The following is a 12,317-nucleotide window of genomic DNA, read 5'->3' as shown; positions in this document are numbered from 1 at the left end:
CATATGCACAACCCCTTAGAACTACGTATAACCCCTTACTAAATCCTAATGCACGTACGACATAACCCTTAGTCAATTACATAGTGTCCTAAGTGGTCATATGTGGTTCTAAGGCCCATCATGCATGTATTAACACATATGTGACCCCTTAGTCCCACATATAATCCTTTATGACATCCTAGTGTATACAACATACCCCTTAGGATTATATAGTGTCCTAAGGGGTCATATATGGGCATAAGGGGTCACACATGTGTTACAACACATGCGTGACCCCTTAGGACCACATATGACCCCTTATAACATCCTAGTGTCTACGACATACCCCTTACGATCACATAGTGTCCTAAGGGGTCATAAGTGGTCCTAAGGGGTCACACATGTGTGACTCTATAGGACCACATATGACCCCTTATAACATTCCTAGTGTGTACGCCATACCCCTTAGGATCACATAAAGTCCTAAGGGGTCATGCACATGTGTTCTAACACATGCGTGACCCCTTAGAACTTCATATGACCCCTTATAAAATCCTAATGTGTACAACATATGGTCCCTTAAGATCACATAGTATCATAAGGGGCTCAATATGTGTTTCTAAGGGGTCACGCATGTGTTCTAACACATGTGTAAACCCCTTAGGACCACATATAACCTCTTATAACATCCTAGTGTATACAACATGTACCCCTTAGGATCACATAGTGTTATAAGGGGTCATTTGTGGTCCTAAGGGGTCACACATGTATTCTAACACATGAGTGGCCCTTGAGGATGACATATGACCCCTTATAACATCCTAGTGTGTACGACATACCCCTTAGGATCACATAGTGTCTTAAGGGGTCATATGTGGTCCTAAGGGGTCACGCATGTGTTCTAACATATGTGTGACCCCTTAGGACCACATATGACCCCTTATAACATCCTTGTGTGTATGAGATAGGTCTTTTAAAATCACATAGTGTCCTAAGGGGTCATATGAGGTCCTAAGATATCATGCATGTGTTCTAACACATGCCTAACCTCTTAATAAATCCTAGTGTCCAGGACATATGGTCCCTTAAGATCATATAGTGTCCTAAGGGGTCACGCATGTGTTCTAACATGTGTGTGACCCATTAGGACCACATATGACCCCTTATAACATCCTAGTGTGTACAACATATCCCTTAAGATCACATAGTACTCTAAGGGGTCATATGTGGTCTTAAGGGGTCACACATGTGTTCTAATACATGTGTGACCCCTTAGGACCACATATGACCCTTTATAACATCCTAGTGTGTACCAAATACCCCTTAGGATCACATAGTGTCCTAAGGGGTCATATGTGGTCCTAAGGGGTCACACATGTGTTCTAACACATGCATGACCCCTTAGAACTACATATAACCCCTTATAAAATTCTAGTGTGTATGACATATAGTCCCTTAATATCACATAGTGTCCTAAGGGGTTGAATATGTGGTCCTAAGGGGTCATGCATGTGTTCTAACACATGCATGACCCCCTAGGACCACATATGACCCCTTATAACATCATAGTGTGTATGACATACCACTTAAGATCACATAGTGCCCTAAGGGGTCATATGTGCTCTTAAGGGGTCACGCATGTGTTCTAACACATGTGTGACCCCTTAGGGCCACATATGACCCCTTATAATATCCTAGTGTGTACGAAATACCCCTTAGGATCACATATGACCCAGGTTATAACATCCTAAAGTGTGTACAACATGTACCCCTTAGGATCACATAGTGTCCTAAGGGGTCATATATGGTCCTAAGGGGTCACTCATGTGTTCTAGCACATGTGTGACCCCTTAGAACCACATATGACCCCTTATAAAATCTTAGTGTGTATGACATACCCCTTAGTCCATCACATAGTGTCCTAAGGGTTCATATGTGGTCATAAGGGGTCACACATGTGTGACCCATTCGGACCACATATGACCACTTATAAGATCATAGTGTATACAACATGTACCCCTTAAGATCACATAGTGTCCTAAGGGGTCATATGTGATCATAAGGGGTCACACATGTGTTCAAACACATGCATGACCCCTTATAACATCCTAGTGTGTATGATATAGCCCTTAGGATCACATAGTGTGAGGTAAGGGGTCATATGTTGTCCTAAGGGGTCATGCATGTGTTCTAATGCATGTGCATGACCCCTTAGAACTACATATGACCCCTTATAAAATCCTAGTGTGTACGAAATACCCCTTAGTCCATCACATAGTGTCCTAAGGGGTCATATGTGGTTCTAAGGGGTCACACATGTGTGTTAACACATGTGTGACCCCTTAGGACCACATATGACCCCTTATAACATCCTATTGTGTATGACATACCCCTTAAGATTACATAGTGTCCTAAGGGGTCATCCATGTGTTCTAACACATGCATGACCCCTTATGACCACTTATGACCCCTTATAACATCCTTGAATATTTAAAATATACCTGGTTAAGACCCAATTTGACAACATACTTATCACATTGTGATTTAGTCTTTTTCTCTCAAGTCCCTTAATTTGCTCGACATGAGTTTTAATTTTTAAAAAGTATGTTTTAATTTAGTAAATGTATATATCTTTAATTATTGCTCTCTCTCTGAAATTAATGATATCTCTCTCTCTGTCATGAAAATGATCTCCCTCTCTCTCTCATTAATGTTTTAATAATTTAAAATGTATGTATGTGATATATAGATAAATTTATATATTTTTAATGATCTCCCTCTTTCTCTCTTTAAAATTATTTATTTAAAATTTGAATTATGCGAGAACTTCACATGTGTATATTTTAATTTTTAACATGAACTCAAGATTAATGATCTTTCTCTCTCTCTCTCTCTAGAATTTAATTGATTTTAATTTAATGTTTTAAATTGAATGCACTTCATGTGTGTGTGCTTACGTATTTATTGTAGCTTTATGACCTACTTAGATAGATGGAGTCCCAAGATTCAGGCCATGATGTACCTGATCAGGATCCACCTCCACAGGCTCCTAATTAGGAGCCACATCATGTAGATCCTCCACAAAAGGATCCTCCATTGCCTGATATTGCTACCATATTTCATTATAGCGATAGTGAGTTATAAAGATTGAGAGTTATATTAGATGACCCATAGACAAATGGTGTGTATAAGAGTACATGCCAATCCATTATTGTAGTTTTTGTATGTTGAGGGACTGTCTAGTTAGTCACACCTCACTTTCACCAGATGTTATAGCCAATATCTATAGACCGTTGAGGAGTGAGGTGAGGGGTCATCATTCTTTTGCTGATGTGGTGAGGGTGGTCTCAAAGGAAACCATCAAGGAGAGATTTTTTTTGTAGTATCAGTAGAAGAGTAAGGTGAGAGGATATCAGGTTACGAGATGCATTGATCCATAGGTTACATCATTGATTTATCAATACTTCTTAGCTTCCCATGGTCATTATCCTAATAACGACCAGATTCTATTATACTTTGTACAACAGGTATATGTTGAGGTTCTTTGTCAGTTGAAACCCAACTACCTTGATTTAGATTATTGATCCCACAATGGATCACGTTATGATTGATCCTCAAAGAGAATCAATTGATAGGATTGGAGAGATTGCATTAGCAACAACAACCATATCATCTGACAGGCTGGGAAGATATATGATGAGTCGACCATATTCCAAATCATTGACAGATCATGCATCTTCTAGTCACGGGGTGGCTTCAGATTTAGATGATCAGTATATTACTACTTGTATCCCCTTGCTAGATGAGGTAGCAGCTATAGTAGGAGGTGGTAGACATGTACAGATGTTGCAATATCTAGCCGAGGACATGCTACATTCTTACAATTTTATTTCATCTTGATTTGGGATACCATTGGCTACTGTTAGAGAGGAGATTCTCAAAGACGCACAAGCTACAGCTACATCGACACATACCTGTTGGGAAAAATGGTGTCTCAACCTTGCATTTATGCGAGGTTACTATTTATAGTAACTTTTCATTTGAGCATGAAATGGTGTGAAACTCTCCCTGAAGCTTCTGGTTGGCTAGATAAGCATTCCGGTAAAGTTGTGTCGCAAGGTCACAACTAGTTTTGAAGATATTAAAGTTTTCATCTTGGAGGGGTGTGATAAAATGTTTAAACTTAATTTTGGGGGCTTTAGAGGCTCCTAAACACCTTGAAAAGTGGCTATAACTGGTGCAGTGGGTTATGAGGTGATAGAGCACTTCGCGAGCTTTCCGGCGCTTCAAACAGTTCGTCAATCGGACACTCGGTTCTCAAGTTATGGCCTCCGAAAGTTTGTACTCCTGAAATAGGAATAATAATTTGTATCGGATACATAAATGAGCTATAAAAGGGAGTGACACGTGTTGATGTGTGCTTTAACATGTCATAGGGCATCTAGAAGGGAGATAAGGTCGGCTACACCTTATTGGGTGGTTCTAGCCCATGGTTTTGTAATACCGTTTGACGGTTTCTTGTATTGTATCTCCTATTTATGAGGTGTGTGAGATAGAGGTTGTGTGTAAGAGTCTTATGGCTATTGAGTTGCCTCTGAATCTCTGATTAGTGGTACTCCTGTGAAGAGCTTGCTCTGCAAGTATGTTGTAATCTATTTTTGATTACTGAATAAAATATTGAGCTGCTTTTGGAGTGTGGGGTTTTTCTCCCGAAAGGGTTTTCCCCACGTAAATCACTGTGTTGTGGTATGAATGCTATTATATCTATTTCTATTTTTTGTAACTGTTGTAACGATCTGAAAAATTTTTGCATTACCCTCCTCTCAAGGTTAGTGTAGGAAGTTGTTTCCGCTACTTAACTTCCTTACAAGTGGTATCAAAGCTTGATCATCTTTGGTTTCAATTGTGGGCAGTTGGGTTTTTTGAACTAATCCAGATTTGAGTGGGAGCTTGTGCAGAAGACACTTTTTGATCTTGTTGCAGGAATATTCAGATGTGAGTTCGTCAGGGAGAATAGAGGTGGAGAAGTTTAATGGAAGTAATTTTGAGATGTGGAAGCTGAAGATGGAAGATCTGCTAATAGATCGAGATCTTTGGGATGCTGTTGATGCGAATGTCCAAAGGCCCTCAAATCCTATTGCAGCAGCTCAGTATGATGTTATGGACCGAAAAGCCAAGGGTCTAATCAGACTGTGCCTGGCAGACTCTGTTCTAATCAATGTCCATGAAGAAAACTCTACAAAGAAGCTATGGACTAAGCTTGGTGAGATGTATCAAGTGAAATCTTTATTAAATCAAATTTTCTTAAGAAAGAAATTGTATTCCTTGAAGATGGAAGAGGGTGGACGAATTGCAAACCACCTAGAAGCATTCAATATGTTGGTGGCTCAATTAGTATCCGTCGGTGTTAAGATGGACGAGGAGGAGAAATGTCAGATCTTGCTTTGTTCTTTGCCTGATTCGTGGGATTCTCTTGTTATGGCTATCGGTAGTACTTCTATTGTTTTGAAATCTGAAGACGTGGTGGGTGCCCTACTCGGTGAAGAGATGCAAAGGAAGGTATCCATCAGTTCAAAGGAAGCCCTAACCGTTCATGGAAGACCTAAGGAGAAAGGCAAGAAGAATGAGAAGCACAACAAGTCCAAATCCAAAGGGAGATCGAAATCTCCTGGAAAGTCCAAAGTCATCTGCTGGAATTGCGGTAAACCGGGTCACATCCGTAAGGACTGCAAAGAAGAAAAGAAGAAGAAGAAAAAGAAAAAGTTCGATTCTGATTCTGAGTCCGACCAGGAAGATGGCGATGCATTTATTGCGGCTTTGGTGACTCATGCAGGTAATGATGCATGGCTAATTGACTCAGGTGCATCTTTTCATATGACTTCCAATAGAGATTGGTTTTCTGAATATGAAGGATTTAATGGAGGTAAGGTGTACTTGGGTGATGATTCACCTCTAGACATTGTTGGTCGAGGTAAAGTTAGAATCAAGTTTTCTGATGGTAGAATAAAAAGGATTAATGGTGTGTTGCATATCCCTGGATTAAAACGAAACCTGTTATCTATGAGCAAACTGATAGATGTGGGTGTGCAGGTAGTTTTTTCTGAAGTAGGATGTAAGATGATTAAGGGTGCTATGGTAGTTGCTAGAGGTGTCAGGTTTGGCACTTTGTATAAGCTTGAAGCATACACTGTTGAGTGTAATAGCACTCCTATAAAAAGTAAATCTGCAGATACTTCACTGGAAGATTTGAAGGTTTCACCTTCAGCAGATGGAAATGGTTTTTGGGTACCTAAGGGTGCTCTTTCGTCTGAAGCAAAGTTACCTGCAGAGAAGACTATGTTATGGCACCAGAGACTTGGCCACATTGGAGAAAAGGGTCTAAGGACCTTGAAAAATAAAAACCTTGTTGAAGGTTTGAATGATTGTAATCTTGACTTTGATTTCTATGAGCATTGCATTTATGGAAAACAAAACCGCGTTCAGTTTTACTCGAGTTCTCATAAAACTTGTGGTGTTTTGGATCTTATCCATTCTGATGTGTTTGGTCTAGTAGATGTCTCTTCGATTGGAAAATCCACATATTATGTTTCATTTATTGATGATTTTAGTAGAAGGACATGGGTATATTTTCTAAAGAGTAAATCTAAAGTTTTTAGTCGTTTTAAAGAATTTAAAGCAATGGTTGAGTTGCAGACTGGAAAGAAAATAAAATGTTTGAGAACTGATAATGGCGGTGAGTTTTGCTCTAATTATTTTGATAGATTCTGTAAAGACTGTGGAATTAATAGGCAGAAGACAACTCCGTATTCTCCACAGCAGAATGGAGTTGTAGAAAGAATGAACAGGACACTGATGGAGAAGGCTAGGAGTATGTTGAGTGGTGCTGGTCTCGAACAAAAGTTTTGGGTTGAAGCTGTTGCCACTGCTTGCTACCTGATTAACAGGTCTCCTACATCAGCTCTTGTTGATAAGATGCCTATGGAAGCATGGTTAGGTCACAAGCCTTCATTGAGACATCTTAGAGTTTTTGGTTGCGAGGCATATGCACATGTACCAAAGGAGAAGCGAACAAAGTTGGAGAACAAGGCTGTGAAATGTATCTTCATCGAGTATAGTTATGGTGTGAAAGGATACAAGCTTTGGGACCCTGTTGCACAAAAGGTAATTCACAGTAGAAGTGTTATTTTTAGAGAAATTAAGTCTCCTTCTGTTACATTGCAGCCAGAACAGACTAAAAAAGAAGATGTGATTCAACTTCCTTCTACACCTGAAAGAGTTGAATCGAGACCCGTAGATAGGCAAGAAGTTGAGGAGAGCTCGTCTAGCTCTGAATCTTCAGAAGAGGAGGAAGAACCTCCAACTCAGCTTGTTCGAAGGTCTACAGGACATAGACAACCACCTGAAAGGTATTCACCTAATGATTGGAGATGTATTTTTTCTCTGAATACTAGTGTGGATGAACCGAAATCTGTAGAAGAGGCATTAATTATGAATGATGCAGAATCCTAGAAGATTTCTATGGAGGAAGAAATGGCAGCTTTGAAAAAGAATGATACATGGGATCTTGTACCATTGCCTGAAGGACGAAAACCTGTTGGTTGTAAATGGGTGTTCAAGAAAAAGATTGGTTCAGATGGAAGCATTGAGAAGTATAAAGCAAGGTTGGTTGCAAAAGTCTACTCTCAAGTTGAGGGTGTTGATTACGGTGAGATATTTTCTCTTGTTGCAAAAATGACGTCCATTAGATTTTTGCTTTCTATTGCTACTGCTTATGATTTAGAGGTTGAGCAAATGGATGTGAAAATTGCTTTCCTTCATGGTGATTTAGAGGAAGATATTTATATGACATAGCCGGAGCACTATGTGGTGAAAGGCAAAAGTAATTTGGTCTGTAAATTGAAGAAATCTTTGTATGGCCTCAAACAAAGTCCTAGGATGTGGTACCAGAAATTTGATACATATGTGTTGAGTTTGAGATTTGAACGTTCTAAATCAGATCACTATGTTTATTATAAATCTGATGGTGATCATTTCTTATTCATTGCATTGTATGTTGATGATATGTTATTCATTGGTAAAGGGAAAGGTATGATTTCAGAACTGAAGTCTCAGCTCGCTGCTAAATTTGAAATGAAAGATCTTGGTATAGCAAAGCACATTCTTGGGATGGAAATTAGAAGAGATAGGGTGAACAGAAAGCTATGGCTAGGCCAGAGTAAGTATGTGAATTCAGTGTTATAGAGGTTCAACATGTAGAATTGTAGACCATTGAGTGTTCCTTTTACAGTTGGAATGAAACTATCTGTTTCAGATTGTCCTACATCCCCATTTGGAGATGGAAGACATGAGCAGAGTGCCTTACCAGAGTGCGGTTGGAAGCTTGATGTATGCTATGGTCTGTACTAGACCAGACATTGCCCAAGCAGTGGGAGTACTTTCTAGATATATGTCTAATCCTGGTAGAGTTCATTGGGATGCAGTCAAAAGAGTCTTCAGATATTTGAAGGGTACTTCAGAGTATTCTTTGTGTTATCATGGTAATTCAGCTGGAGACATGACTTCCCTTGATATCCATGGTTATGTGGATTCAGATTGGGCAGGTGATATTGATAGCAGAAGATCCACCAGTGCTTATGTGTTTACTTTGTTTGGTGGTGCAATTAGTTGGATGAGTAAGCGATAGGCTGTGGTTGCTTTATCCACTACTGAAGCAGAGTATATGGTAGCTACTCATGCTTGTAAAGAGGCCATTTGGTTTAAGAGAGTGTGTTCGGATATTGGAATAAAACAAGGTACAGTGACAGTTTACTGTGACAGTCAGAGTGCAATTAGCCTAGCTAAGAACCCGACATTTCATGCCCGGACCAAACATATTGATGTTCAGTATCATTTTGTTAGAGATATGGTCGAAGATGGTAGGGTGAAGCTAGTTAAGGTGGAAAGTTTGATGAATGTTGCAGATGCTTTAACTAAGGCTGTGAGCACAGAGAAGTTCAGATGGTGTTCAGAGTCTATGGGCCTTATGGCCCCTAGCAATTGATTCATTATGTTGACATTCCCTTCCACTCCTGCAAGGTGTTCGACAAGTGGGAGATTTGTTGGGAAAAATGGTGTCTCAACCTTGCATTTACGCAAGGTTACTATTTATAGTAAGTTTTCATTTGAGCACGAAATGGTGCGAAACTCTCCCTGAAGCTTCTAGTTGGCTAGATAAGCATTCCGGTAAAGTTGCGTCGCAAGGTCACAGCTAGTTTTGAAGATATTAAAGTTTTCGTCTTGGAGGGGTGTGATAAAATGTTTAAACTTAATTTTGGGGGCTTTAGAGGCTCTTAAATGCCCTAAAAAGTGGCTGTAACTGGCGCAGCGGGTTACGAGGTGATAGAGCACTTCGCGAGCTTTCCGGTGCTTCAAACGGTTCGTCAATTGGACACCCAATTCTCAAGTTATGGCCTCCGAAAGTTTGTACTCCTGAAATAGGAATAATAATTTGTATCGGATACATAAATGAGCTGTAAAAGGGAGCGACACATGTTGATGTGTGCTTTAACATGTCATAGGGCATCTAGAAGGGAGATAAGGTCGACTACACCTTATTGGGTGGTTTTAGCCCATGGTTTTGTAATACCGTTTGACGGTTTCTTGTATTGTATCTCCTATTTATGAGGTGTGTGAGATAGAGGTTGTGTGTAAGAGTCTTATGGCTATTGAGTTGCCTCTGAATCTCTGATTAGTGGTACTCCTACGAAGAGCTTGCTCTGCAAGTATGTTGTAATCTATTTTTGATTGCTAAATAAAATATTGAGCTGCTTTTGGAGTGTGGAGTTTTTCTCCCGAAAGGGTTTTCCCCACGTAAATCACTGTGTTGTGGTATGAATGCTATTATATCTATTTCTATTTTCTGTAACTGTTGTAATGATCTGAAAAAGTTTTGCATTACCCTCCTCTCAAGGTTAGTGTAGGAAGTTGTTTCCGCTACTTAACTTCCTTACAATACCTCGGGACAGTCACAACATTATCATCACTCTATGCATGCTCTGGGTACTAACCCACCTACAAATCACTCTGTTGCTACAAAGGAGGAGATATGAGCCGATGAGCTCATATCACATATGAATACTTGGATTTATTTGAGGAGTAGCTGTGAGGTTTGAGCTTGACTGGGTTTATGGATATGCTACTAGAGATAGGGACTTCATCCTCAATACTTAGTCATCTAGTTAGCCCCTTACACTCCTCAATCATACGTACAAACACAAAGAGATATACAGGCATGAGTGATGTGGTTTATATGATCACAGGACATGATCAAACTATACAGCCTACTCCTGATACACAGGTATGTATATGTGCATTTATTTTTAAAAGATGTATATGTTAAAGCTATGAGATTTCCACAATCCATTTTGCATTTCTAGTGTTTTTTTTGTTTTTTTCTGGATTCGATTGTGTGTATATTTTTCCCATCAACATTTCGAATCACACTCTATGATTCATCATCAGGATGAAAAGAATTCCCAAGACATGAAAGATGAATCATGGAGTGTGATTCGAAACATTGATGGGAAAAATATACACACAATCGAATCCAGAAAAAAATACACTAGAGATGTATATGTTGTAATGTACAATTCTTATATATCATTTAATAAATAATAAAAGTTAAGTATCATTTATTAATGAGACTAATCCTAAAATACAAGTGTGTATAACAATTAACTCATGTCACTCCCAACTTGAGCTCTGAGCGTGTGCGTAGGACAAATTCTTTCAATGATACACCTACTAGTGTATAGGTTAGTTATGGTCTTTTGTATATACACATGTACACATGTGTGTGTTACAATTTATATTTTAATGTAAATTTAACTAGTCAGATTTGATTATATTTAAATAATATGCATATGTATATGTGTAGATCTATATATTTAATATTTAAATAAATTCTACTTTTGTAGGGGTCTATTGGACATCCAAACTCTCACCAGGACTCTCCCTCAAAGGGTCTCTTTGTTCATGGCCGACATGATGCATATTGATTTGCCACTTTATAGCTCTTTTGTTTATATTTTTATATGTGCATTTTAGACTTTCATATTATATATTCATGCACATGTTAGATTATACTTTATACAATTTGTGTTTGGTGAAATTATATATTTCATGCATGTATGTTAAATTATACTTTATACAATTTGTGTTTGATCAAGTGGATTATATATATCATGTATGTATGGTTAGATTATACTTTATATAGTTTGTGTTTGATCTTGAATTATATATCATGCATTTTTATTCAAATTATATGATCATGCACATGTTAGATTATGTACACACTTTATATATATGTGTGTGTGTGTGTGTGTGTGTGTACAATTTGTGCTTGAGCATATTTGCACATTTGATTATATACTTTAAATTTATAAGTTCGATGTGTTTGATTATATGTAACTAATTAGATCACATGTGTATGTATGCATGTTTGATTATTATTTTAAATATTATATAGATCTAGATTGAATTAGTGTAAATGAAATTTAAAAAATATTTACTTTCAAATATATATATATATATATATATATATATATATATATATATATATATATATATATATATATATATATATATATATATATATATATATATATATATATATATATATATATATATATATATATATATATATATATATATATATATGATTGAATTTGTGTAAATGTAGATAGATTAAAAAAAGATTGATATGTTTATAAATTTAAAATTTTACTACATGTAATTTGTATGTAGATATGCATTGAATATAAATGAGTTTTTGAATTTATATATGTACATGTACTATATACATCTTGAGTATAATAATTTAATATATATTAAATTTCATAACTTTGTAAATTTACACACACACATGTATTAGGTAATTTAAACAAACACATGTCCTAATTTGAATCAAATTTCAGTCATATTTTGTATTTTTAATTATTAAATGAATTTGTGTTAAACACACACGTCAGGCAATTTCATACATCGTAATTGCAACACACATCCTCTTTAAGACATTTTTCAACTTGAATCCACATCACAATTATTTGTACATGTACATGTGTATTATTATTTAACATCACAAGGCATATAAAAAACACATCATAATTTAATATATCCACTTCACACAAGCCATGAACAATATAAAAATCACACTTGTTCATATCAAATGAACAAACACAAGTTAATGTACATATTCAATAATTTAAATTCTAGAAGTTTCATCTAGAACAAGTTAAGTAGAAGTGAACATTCTAAAGTATTAAAGTAAAAATTCGTAGGTTCAAACACATTTACTTAAG

Source organism: Cryptomeria japonica, chromosome 2 (assembly GCF_030272615.1).
Source record: "Cryptomeria japonica chromosome 2, Sugi_1.0, whole genome shotgun sequence".
NCBI classification, from domain to species: domain Eukaryota; kingdom Viridiplantae; phylum Streptophyta; class Pinopsida; order Cupressales; family Cupressaceae; genus Cryptomeria; species Cryptomeria japonica.
This window is presented reverse-complemented; position numbering follows the sequence as displayed.